This window comes from Peromyscus californicus, unplaced genomic scaffold (genome assembly GCF_007827085.1).
Source record: "Peromyscus californicus insignis strain IS unplaced genomic scaffold, ASM782708v3 Scaffold_5__1_contigs__length_169319896, whole genome shotgun sequence".
Taxonomy (NCBI): domain Eukaryota; kingdom Metazoa; phylum Chordata; class Mammalia; order Rodentia; family Cricetidae; genus Peromyscus; species Peromyscus californicus.
The window spans coordinates 62,737,003-62,748,496 of NW_026294573.1; positions in this window are offsets into that span (position 1 = coordinate 62,737,003).

Here is an 11,494-nt window from a genome sequence, read left to right on the forward strand (position 1 = left end):
GTACTCACATATGCATGCAGATGCCCTCAGAGGCCAGAAGAGAGAATTAGATCACAAGAAGCTGGATACACAGGCAGTTCCTTGTAATCTGTGTGATGCAGGTACTGGGAACTGAACGTGGATCCTCTGAGGGAGCAGTAAGCACTCTTAATGTCTAAACTGTTTTTCCAGTGCCCATAAAGATATTTTAAACAAACATTAATTATTCAAAGTTCAAAAATTCACATGAACTGACGAAAGCTGGAACTATGATGGTCTTAGACTTGGTGAGAACCCCCTAAGTCTGTGATTGTCACCAGCATATACTGGAAAAGGCAACCCGTTCAGCTGTTCCCAGGTTCTGGATCTCCAGAACCCTGCTTTCCTCAAAGTACCTCTCCATTCATTAACTTAAGGTTCAAATTCAGCAGTTAAAATTTCAAATTTTATCTCAAAGTTTTGAAGATCAGTTAAAATGTTCACAGCAAGCAAACATTTTACATGTGACTAAGCAATGCCCATTCATTCATCTTCCTCTGAGGACAGGTTGTGATGATCCTCGTGGGAATGACCACGAAGGCCCAGGAAGGACAGACAACACACGGGTCAGAGCCAGTGTGGAGAAAGGGGAGACGCAGAGCAGAGGGTTCAAGACTAAGCTGCATGCATTTCATGGTCTCTCCACAGCTAAGAGGAGAACCAGGACATACATTTCTTCTGAAGCCACTTCCTTCCTTTAACGTCCTTGGTTATTTGCTCTTTTCAGTCTCTGAAATAAGAACTAGAAAGCCCATCACAAATTTATATTAGAAGAAATCTTTAGAAAATTGTAGGACACTATTTGTGCCGCGAAACACCACCTGTTAGCCTTGAGAAATATAAAATAGTCACTGATCCCTGCCTTAAAAAATAACGGATGTCCAACATTAGTGGGAGAAACAGGCATTGCACACAATGATATAGGGTCCAGGTTGTATGCTTTGAGATGCTCAAATGTTTAGCAAATGATATGAGTGTGGAAGGCAATGGCAGGTCAAAACTGTTTGTTCCTTTCGATTTGGCCAGCCTGTTGTGTAATTTTCTGCTAAGGAAATTGCTGAACAAATTTTGAAAAGATGTTAGTGGTGTCTAGTAGTAAGAGTTTATAATATCCACAGTCGAGGAATAAAATATAAATTTTATTTTTGTTAAGGTTTCAAGTTGGAACATTTTACACCCATTAAAAACAGTGAAGCTGGGAGATGGTGGAGCCAGTAAGCGCTTGCTACCAAGGACCTGAATTTGGATCCCCGGCTCCCACATCAAGTCTGGGTGTAGAGCTGCATGCCTGTAAACACAGAACTGAAGGGGTTCCACTGGCCAGTCTGCCTACCCAACTCATTATGCTCCAGCTTCAGGGAGAGACCTTGTCTCAAAAAATAAGGTATGTGAAAAACAACTTTTAAAAACATAAACAACAAAAATAAGCTGGAAATAGAGTGATACCCAGTGTCAACCCTGGTTGCTAAACATGCAGCCCAAGCATGAACAACAACACACCTGAACACTCCACACACACATACACACACACACACACACACACACACACACACACACACACACACACCATAAACACATACATCATACACACAATCACTATATCTCCTGTATGTACTTGGAAATTACTCCATAGCCAAGACACTAAGTGCCAATGATACATTTGCAAATAATATGTATACTGTAAACCTAGTTCGTAAGAAAATATCTATAAATATGAATTGAATAAAGCTTAGAACTTTTAAACCCAAATGACAAAATTATAAAGAAATTGTATCTGAGATTTAGGATTCAATTTTTTTTGTGTATATTTTTTGAATGATTAACACATTCAGTAGCACATGATGATTTTTACAATTGTTTAATAATACTAAAGCAATCTCAGTCTTAAGACTGAGATCCACTGACTCTAATCTCAGTTCTGAGTCATCAGTCCTGGTGCCTGGTGGTCCGTTTACGACTCCATGTCCCTGAGAACATGAAAATGAGCTCTACTTGATATAAGCTTTGATTTAATTTCTGAGAATCACATAATGGTAGTATTTCATACTTCAATGAAGTCTTAAAACATAATTACCCACTCATAAACCTTTATCATTATTGGGGAACTGACTGCATTGGGACTCAGGAGGTTTCAGTACTTTTCACTTTTCAGTACTAACTGGTGTGGGTAAATTGCTCTCCAAGACTCCTCAGGGACTCATGTGGTTTTTGCAAAGGCTCCGTTGTACATGAATTTAACAACTCTTACTCCAAGATTTAATATCTTATCTGGTTCCTTTCTCTCTTGAAGATTATAATTGGATGTAAAAGGCTTTTCGGTTGTTTTGTATAGACCTCCAACAGAATTTCAGGCTTTAAGGAAAGTGAAAAGTATGTATTTGAGTCTTCTCTCAAACACTAATAAGTCATATGACCTTGAACAAATTTCTTCACTTTTCTTCCTCCTTGAAATAAGGATAATAAAATGGTCGACCTTTTCCAATTAACCAAATGAGCTATTACACTTAGTCTCTTGGTACAAAGGAATTTTTGACAAAGGTGAGTTCTGAGAACCATTGGTCCCAGCAGTTACTTACCTCAGCTCAAACAGTAAGCCCTGGGAAGAGATAATGTATAAGACTGAGACCAAGGAAACCAAAGTTTTGTTAAATACCGAGAGAGACATGTTGCTGATAAGTGAGAATTAGTGGACTGATGAGCAAAACAGATGGTTCAACACCATCACGTTTCCTGGGTACAGGAAAGAACTTCTTAATACACAAAACTGGAGTCATCTTTTCTTCTCATTGGAAAGAACAACATACTTTAAAAAGGTTAACCGTGATCACACTGTGTAGTAATCTAATGGAAGGAGCTTTTCATTTCATAATAATAGATAAGCAGTGAATTAATGTGTTTATTTTGGTAGACTGTCCATTTCCATTCAAAAGTTTTTTTCTCAATAAATTGCATGTAAACAATTTAAATACTCAGGCTCATTCAAAGATTGCCTGTGACTGGAGATACACACAGATTTAAAAAAAAAAAAAAAACAGTACTTGAAAGTGCTTTTGTAATTTAACCTCCAAATTCTGAACTCAAATGGAAAGTAGGGGATTTACCAAATACGAGACGAAGACTCGTGTTTTCATGTTCTTTCCTTCTGGCAGGAACCCTTGTTTCAATTGAAAACATTCCCTGACCATTTCAGAAACCCGGAGGGCAATTATGAGCTAAGACCTGGAAAATAAAACTGAGAGGGGAGACTGGAACAGCATGTGGTTGTGATTTTCAGGGCCACAGAGAGGGGAAGTGGTTTTCCATTGTAAGCCAAGCGGAGGCAAGCACACATACCACAGGACCGGTGAGGACAGTCAGCGCTCAGCGCACAAAGAGACTATGGTTTGCCCTCTTCACTCATGAAGCGGCAGGTGCTGACTGGCCCTGCACTTAGAACTGCCTGCTTCAGGATCCTGAGGCAACACTTTTCTGTTTACATTCGTGAATTCTCACACCCAGTAACAAAGATATGATCCTCTCACTCAGGTGTGGGGTTTGTTGTTGTTGTTTTGTTTTGTTTTGTTTTGTTTTCCTCACAAAGTCAGACCTTAGTGGGTTGTAGGACTTCCCTAGGACCATGGAAGTTCAATTAGGACACTCTGCTGCTGCTTTCTGTCCTGGAAATTGTCTGGGGTGGGGAGGAGGAAAAGGGTTGTAAAAACAGGAGGAATCTGGAAGTCTCTAAGGCTCACAGTCACCTTTCCCTGGCTTTCTTTTGATCTTCCCTTACCCTCCAGTGTGAAATCCTGCTTTGTTTGTGCAAAGCAAAGAAGACTCGTATCTAAATATTTTATGGGGAAGCACTTCAGTTCCCCAAATTCCTTCTTAATTCAGAAGAGTAATCCCAATTGATTGAGAATGAAACTTGTTTGCTCAAGGTTACAGCACTGTCCTCTGTCCTTGAAACTCCTTCACCAGGTGACATTTTGTCTGCCACGTATATGATCGGAGTACATTTGTCAACCTTTCTAATATTCACTTTCCTCACCTGCCGAATGAGATGGTCCATATTAAGTTGGTATAAAAATAATACATAGAAACATGATACTTTTGTGTCGCATTGTACAAATGCAAACATGGGGAATGATTACTACCTTCAAAGCTACATAGGTTTTCTTATTGTTTTCATTTACATTTTTTCTCACTATGACCAGCTTTCTCTTTTAGAAAATTTGGGCTGCTATTACTTTTACAGTATAATTTGTTCTCAGTAAATGTGCCTCCCTCTAACCACATACTTTAGTTATTCCTTTCTCTCTCAATAGGTGTTCATGGTCCACTTACATATCTTCCATTGTTAAATGAATTATAAAGCACTGCATCTCAAAGAAACACTTAAAACAATATCTTGATAGGTTGCATACTCATTTGCCTATAGGTCTCTACAATATTCTTTCCCTTTCGAGGAGAAAATTCAAGGGGGGTGGGGAGGGTGTCTATTACAGAGGCAGCTGGCTATCTCTTCCCTAGAAAATAAAGATGCTGATGATGCTGATAATGGTCATGATGCCTGTGATAATAACAAACATTGGTTACTTGCTTCCTCCATACCAATCATTGATTAGAAATCATTGTAACAACCATGTATAATATTGTTAGCCTCACCCCAGAGATCAGGAAATTGGTGCAGAGATTGAACAACTTTCCAAGATCATGCAATTATTAATGATTCAAAGCCAAGAAATCTACAAGAGCCTACATTCTAATCCAAATATATTCCCCTTTCTCTACCATTATCGGAGAAGTTGTGACCTTTATGACAAATACTATGGTGTCTGTCTAGAACAAGTGTTTCACGGCAGCACTGAGCCATACCTACCTTTCTTCTTTGAGCACCTTTCAGCTACAAGACTGATGGTCACTCTCATATTGCCCTGTTTTCCTGCCCAGGGAAGGTATATTTCAAGTCAGGATTTGGGATTCTAAGTTTGTCATGGAAATAGAAGTATATGTGAAGTTATGAAAACGGAAGCAACAAGTGCATCTCTGTGTTTGTTGTTGCTTTTAAACCCCTAGTATTTAGAACAGTGTCCTTCATGTGGTCAAACAGCCATAAAACAAAGGGAGGTATGGGGACTATTGACAATTAATTCATTAATTCATACACTCTAAGGAATCATTACAGCCAGCCCAGAGGCTCTCTATGACAGTACTTGGTCAACAAAGGAACGGTTGACAGTCATTGAAAACTGAGAGTGTGTGAGGCTCTGTCTTAAATGATTTACAGAAATTGGAAAATATCAATGATTGAGATTGAGAGAAACCAGGAATGGACTCTGCATGAAAGATGCAATGCAAATCTAGGGCACTCAGCTTTGTGCTCATCCAAGTGATGGTTGATATTTCAGAGGAGATAGTCAATATATCTATTTCTAAAGTACATATTTTGTTTATTTTCTTATTTATTCTTTGTGTGCCAAGACACACATGTAAAAGTCAAAAGGCAACTTAACATGAGTTCTTTCTCTCTTTCCACCACATGGAGCCCAGGGAACAAAGTCAAGTTATCAAGCTTGGTAGCAAGTACCTATCTATACTTGTTAAGCCATATCCCAATAATTTTAAAAATAAACATATATGTCATTGTCTAAAAACACTTTGAAGTTTTTGTCAATGATTGAAAAGTGGTAAATAAAAAGCATTAAAGATCATGAGAAAGGAGGTTTGGGAAATGTTACTCTAAAAACAAAGCTCTCAACAAAATGTAAATTTGGAGACTGTGGGATTTACTCAACACAGATGATGCACACCCAAACTCTTTCTCCCAGGCAGAGTCAGTCCTGGAAGGGTCTACAGGACCCAGTGGAGCTTGCTGGGGTGGGCCTCTACTCTGCTCCTTCCCTGGAACTCCTTCTCCACCATCACTTTCAAAGGACCAAAGGCAACTGGGAGAACTTAGACTTTGGAAACCTAGCGGGGAAATGTCCTCTATGAAATCTAAAGGCCAGGGGCAACTTCAGATTCCTCCAGGTTTCCAAAACTCTACAGTTTCCAAAGGAAGGCACCCTCACAGCCAGCCCAGAAGTGCTAAAGCAAGCATCTTCAGCCTACGTGCTCCAGACTCCTTGGGAGGAACTCAGCATTGGCAGTCTTCTCCTTGAGGCACTTCACCTGCAAATGGAGACCAGATTTGAAGACATGCTTGGAGCTGGAAATCCAGCAGCAGGGTCATGCTTCCTCACCAGTGGAAAAGAGTAATCTTAGACAAAACATTACTTCCAAGGGGCCCATGACCACTTACAAAAACAGAAGTCTAGCAAATGTGCCTGGGAGACTGTCATTGCAGAGATGTCTTCTTTTTAGTGAACAGCTCACAAGAAGCCTCCAGGACCAAGATGAGAGTCAGTGGCTCCTCAAATCAGTTTGATATGTCTGGGCAGCTTCTTATTTATTTCTGATGACTTGGGGTATTTTCAACTTTGTGCATTAATAAGATTATTGTTATCACAGTTAAATATTCTTATAAATTACTTTATTATTGAAACACTATTTGATGATCTTCATTTACATAAAATATTTTAAAATTAAGCATGTTCTTTAGATTTTATAATCAGTATCTCTTATTTTCATGATTTGTTTGGCTTTGCTCCAAGAGTGTTCTTTTGACTATTTTATTTGACAAACAATATTAACCTCAAACTGTCTTAGGGTCCTCTCACCATCCAGAAAGAAAAAAAAAATCATTTAAAAGTACCAGATTAGCAACAGGACAAACAGCCCAATAAAAAAGGCAGTGACTGTGGTTGAATAATTGTCGTGTTCCCAGGGAGTCCAGAAGTTGGTGGGGGTAGGGGGAGGCGAATATCAGGGGAAGCAGGAACAAGCCGTTGTGCTGGCTCCTTTCCAGATCCTGAGCTTGCCCATCTGATAATCGAGTGTTTTGTGTTATTCCCTGAGAGAAGGAGAACAGAGGGAGGCTGGAAACAAAGATGCTGGCAGAGAAGGAGAAGTGGGGGAGCTGCTGCCTTGGTCATCTTGGACTGCATCATCAAGGTAGACTGGATGCTTTATAAAGAAGTTTAAGGACAAGGCATCTGCAGGCTCAGCCTCTGGTCAGGGCCTGCTTCCCTGCTTATGGAGGATGGTCTTCTGTTGTGTCCCCCAGAGGAAGAAAGAGCACACAAGCTACCGGGAATCCTTTTAATCCCTCCATGAGGGTTGCATCATCAGGACCTAATCACCTCCCTGGAGGTTCAGGTACCCTCACCATGGGGAGTAGAATTGAAACAGGTCAAATACAAATTTTCAGATCGTACCTAGTAAAATGATGGGCTGGGACTCCCCGGATGCTGGGCTCCCAACTCTACTAAACAGTCCTGAAGAAGTTCACGCCCTTCCTAGACATCCTGTCACCACATTCCTGGCTAAACCTCCCACCTAAGTCGTATAAGTAATGAATCGTCAATCTGCATTACATGGTTTTCGTTTTTGTTTTCATTTTTTGTTTGTTTGGTGTTTGTAGCTTGAGACAATATTCTCAATATCATCACAATTGTTTAAGGTTTTTAAAAATTATTTTTGTGTTTCTAGGTGTAATGGAGCACTAACTTAAGTTTCCAGGAGAAACAACACCCCTGTTCCTGTTCACTCACTATTTTTTAAAATAAACAAAAAGTCTGGAATGTTAGGATTCTGCTGTGCTCCTGCTGCATGACCACACATGCGCAGTTCAGGAGTTAAGCAAAGGGCCTTGTGTCTTATGTCATCAATGTGTGCTGGGGACTACATGTGCATGGCATGGTCATGAAATCAGTGCATGCATGGTGTAGCTCTGTAAGGCCGCCTGAGAATGTTCACTGGGAACCCTTAAAAAGCCGACACAAATCCCACACTCTCTCTCTCTCTGTTCTGCTCTCTCTCCCCTGACCTCACCATCTTTCTCTCTACTCTCTGTACATGCTCCTTCCCAGGCCTGGTTCTCTTGTACCCTCACTCCCCCCCTCTTCCTCCTAATAAAGCTCTGAAACTAATACTGGGTTCTGTTGTGACTGTGACCTTTCTGCACGGTGACCAGAGTCAGTAACCAGCACCGCCACCAGCACCGTCTATCATCTTTCAGTCGGGAGAGTCACTGAGTGGGAACAAAATTACAGGGCCATTTACTTTCACAAAGAAAGCCAGTTGTTTACAATTATATGTATACATTTCTATGGGTGAGGCTTGAGTTGCAAATGCAGAAATATTTTTAAAAGGTTGCTATTCATCTCTGGTATTATTCTGAAATGTTTGACTAAGTCATAGTACCATATGCTTCCCTGTAAATTAGCTCTTGAACCTAAGTTACTGATGCTTAAATGCTAAATAATCCCTCCCAGATAGGCTGCTGGCCAATAGCACTTTCTGCAACACTTGAAATGGTTTTTGTTGCTTGCTGTGTGTGACCATTTTCCAAGCCTAACAACTGCCATTTTGGGGAATTCATCAGTGCCCACTTGCAAAAAGATTATTATTCTAGTTGGGCTTGTTGACTGCTTACACTCCCCGGGATGGAATGGTAAGGAGGGTCACAAAGCCCTCCCCTGAGTACTCAAATGCTGCCTACCACCCATTGTGTGAAACACTGTCTTAATTGTATGCTGCCTTGGGGAGTGGCTAGAGTATATAGAGTTAGGAGGACTTGAGGGCCAGGGCTCCGTCTATGCTGCTACAGAGAAGCCATCATCCCTGCTGGGTAAAGGCTTTCCTGGTGCCGCCTGTTGGAAAGCAGCACCCACATTCCTGTAAGGCACCCCCTCACCTATGCTCTGTAAGGACGCCCAATAAGCACGTTGGTTCCCCAGAATGAGCTTTGGTAGAACCACGTCTGCATTTGTTCTTGGAATCTTAGGAGAATGGGTGGACCTTGTTACTGTCTCCCCAGGGGATGGAGTTTTAACTGCCCGGCCTGATATTATAAACAGTAATCACATGACTATTGAGCACTTTAAGTATGCCTAGTGTGACAGGAATTGACTTCGAAATTAGCTTCTAATTAACTTAGATTTCAATAGCACACACAGCCAGTCACTGTCACTTTGGACTACCCAATTCTACAGTCCCAAGAATTCCTGGGTAAAAGGAAAGACATGGGAGAAGGTAGTTTTCTGAAGCTATCTTGGTTCATTCTTTGTCCAAACATCATCTCCATAAAAAACATTTATCTAACCTAGAAACAGACCTTTCTATTAAGCATTTGCTGGTCATTCCCTCTGCACAACATTTTCTCTAGGCTGTTGCCCCATTTATTGCCACCTGGAAAACGGGAATTTTAGTAATTTGTTTTTCCCCTAATCTTCCCCCAGTAGGATAATCTCCACAAAAACAAGCATTTTTGAGAATTTTATTTAATTATGTATTTATGTACATGTCAGCATATAGACCCATGCACACATGTAAATGAATGGCCACTCACAGCAACTACAGCCCACATCCTTTGTCCCAAGTACCTGAACTGACCTGGCTGGCTCCATGAAGAATAGTGTAGCCAGGCATGGTCATGTGCGACTTGAATCCAAGCATTCAGGAGGCAGAAGCAGATGGGCCTCTGTGAGTTCGAGGCCAGCCTGCTCTGAATAGTGAGTTCTAGGCCAGCCTGGGCTACATAATAAGAATCTGTCTCAAAAAAAATTTAAATAAATAAAAAGAATATGCAGTAAACAATGACTAGATAGATTGTCCAGTGGATCCGCCACATTTTGAGGTTCTCATGGGCCCAGAGAAGTATTCTTTAACTTACAATACGATTTTAGAAATACAGAATTCATTGAAAAGAAGAAAGGCCACATTTTGGTTGCATTTAGACTTATTAAGCAATTATTTCCTAGGCATATGAATAGACACTATACAATGGAGCAAATTATACTCTGTAGCAAATGGCTATGACTTTATTTAATCAATTCTTTTTCTCTGAGGCAAGGAAGTCAAACCATAGCTATACATTCTAATCCTTCGTGCTGCTTCCTAAAGCTGTGCATTTGTGCCCCTCCACTCCAATCCCCCTCATTTCTGATGGGAAGGTTCAGATATAGAGTGCTGTAAGTAAATGCAGAATGAGAACCACTGTCCTAAACACAAAACCTTCTCTTCTCACATGATAAGCACGAGTTGCAGGCTTGCTCATGGTTCTACTCATTCTGCAACCCTCAAGACACTCTTTGTTGTCATCTAACTTCTGCCCAATATAATGACACAAATTTCCTTGGCTTGAGAGTATTTCATATCTTCTCTGTGCTGGTGTATTTTTTCATCACACTTCCTTAGTTCTGGAGCCTCCCATGTCCACACCCAGGAAATTCCTTCTCTTTACCCATTGTTTGTCAATAATAGTTCTAAAATCCTTCCTCCAAGTCTATGGTTCTTGACGTTCACACCATTCAGAAGCTTGTTGAACCAGTTTTCTGGGTCTGAGCCCCAGAGATTCTGACTCAGTAGATTGGATGGAACCAATAGTCATCAATCTGATAAGCTTATCAGTGAAGTCAACGATGCTGAGAAAGCCACTGGTCTCAGGTGATTTGGATGTAAAAGTCACCTACCTTGGGATACTGTTAAAATAAAACTTTTGATTCAGTATACACTTCAAGTGGGGTCTGATATCCTGCATAGCTAATTAGGGCCCAAATAATGCCTGCTGCTTCTAGAATGAAAACCACCCTCTGAATGTACAGCATGTAATGCTCCCCCTACACACACCCATGTGATGTTTCCCCTCACGGTCATTAGCAGCATGGAGAATTAAATTGAACAGGTCCTCTTTCTACTTTATTGACATTGTCTGTTCCATTGTGTCCTGACAAAAATAGATGCTGAGGTCTTAATCCTTACCACAAATGGACCCATGAATGTGGACTCGTTTGAAGACAGGCTTTTCACATATGTAATCTAATTATAAGGGAGGCATATGAGATTGGAGTGGACCCCAACCCAACAATCATGGCTCTTTCTAGATGAAGAGTATTTCTTTGGACATGGCCACACAGAGAATGGCATGTGAGGACAAATACAAAGTCAAGAAATGCAGCCGTGAGAATCTAGGAAGTGCCAAGGAAGGATTGTCCCATAGAGCCTCTGAGAGAACATAGACCTGCAAACCAACATCTTGGTTCTGGACTTCTGGCCTTTAGAACTAGGTGACAATGGAGCCCTTCTGTTTTAATCCAACCAGCTCCATGGCACTTTATTACAGCAGCCTTATGAGGCTAATCCAGAGTTACCTTGGTTCACAGAGCTCATCAACTGCACACTAGCAGACCCACCATAGGGCCAGGGGTGGCCTCAACTAGCTCATGACACTTTCTCACAGTCTCCCTGCTTTGCATAGTTCCACAGTTCTCTATCTGGTAATTTGTAGAACAATACTCACCTGTCCTAGTGATTTTTTTTTTTTTTTTTTTTTTTTTTTTTTTTTTTTTTTTTTTTTTTTGTCAACTTGACACAAGCTAGAGTCATCTGGGAAGAG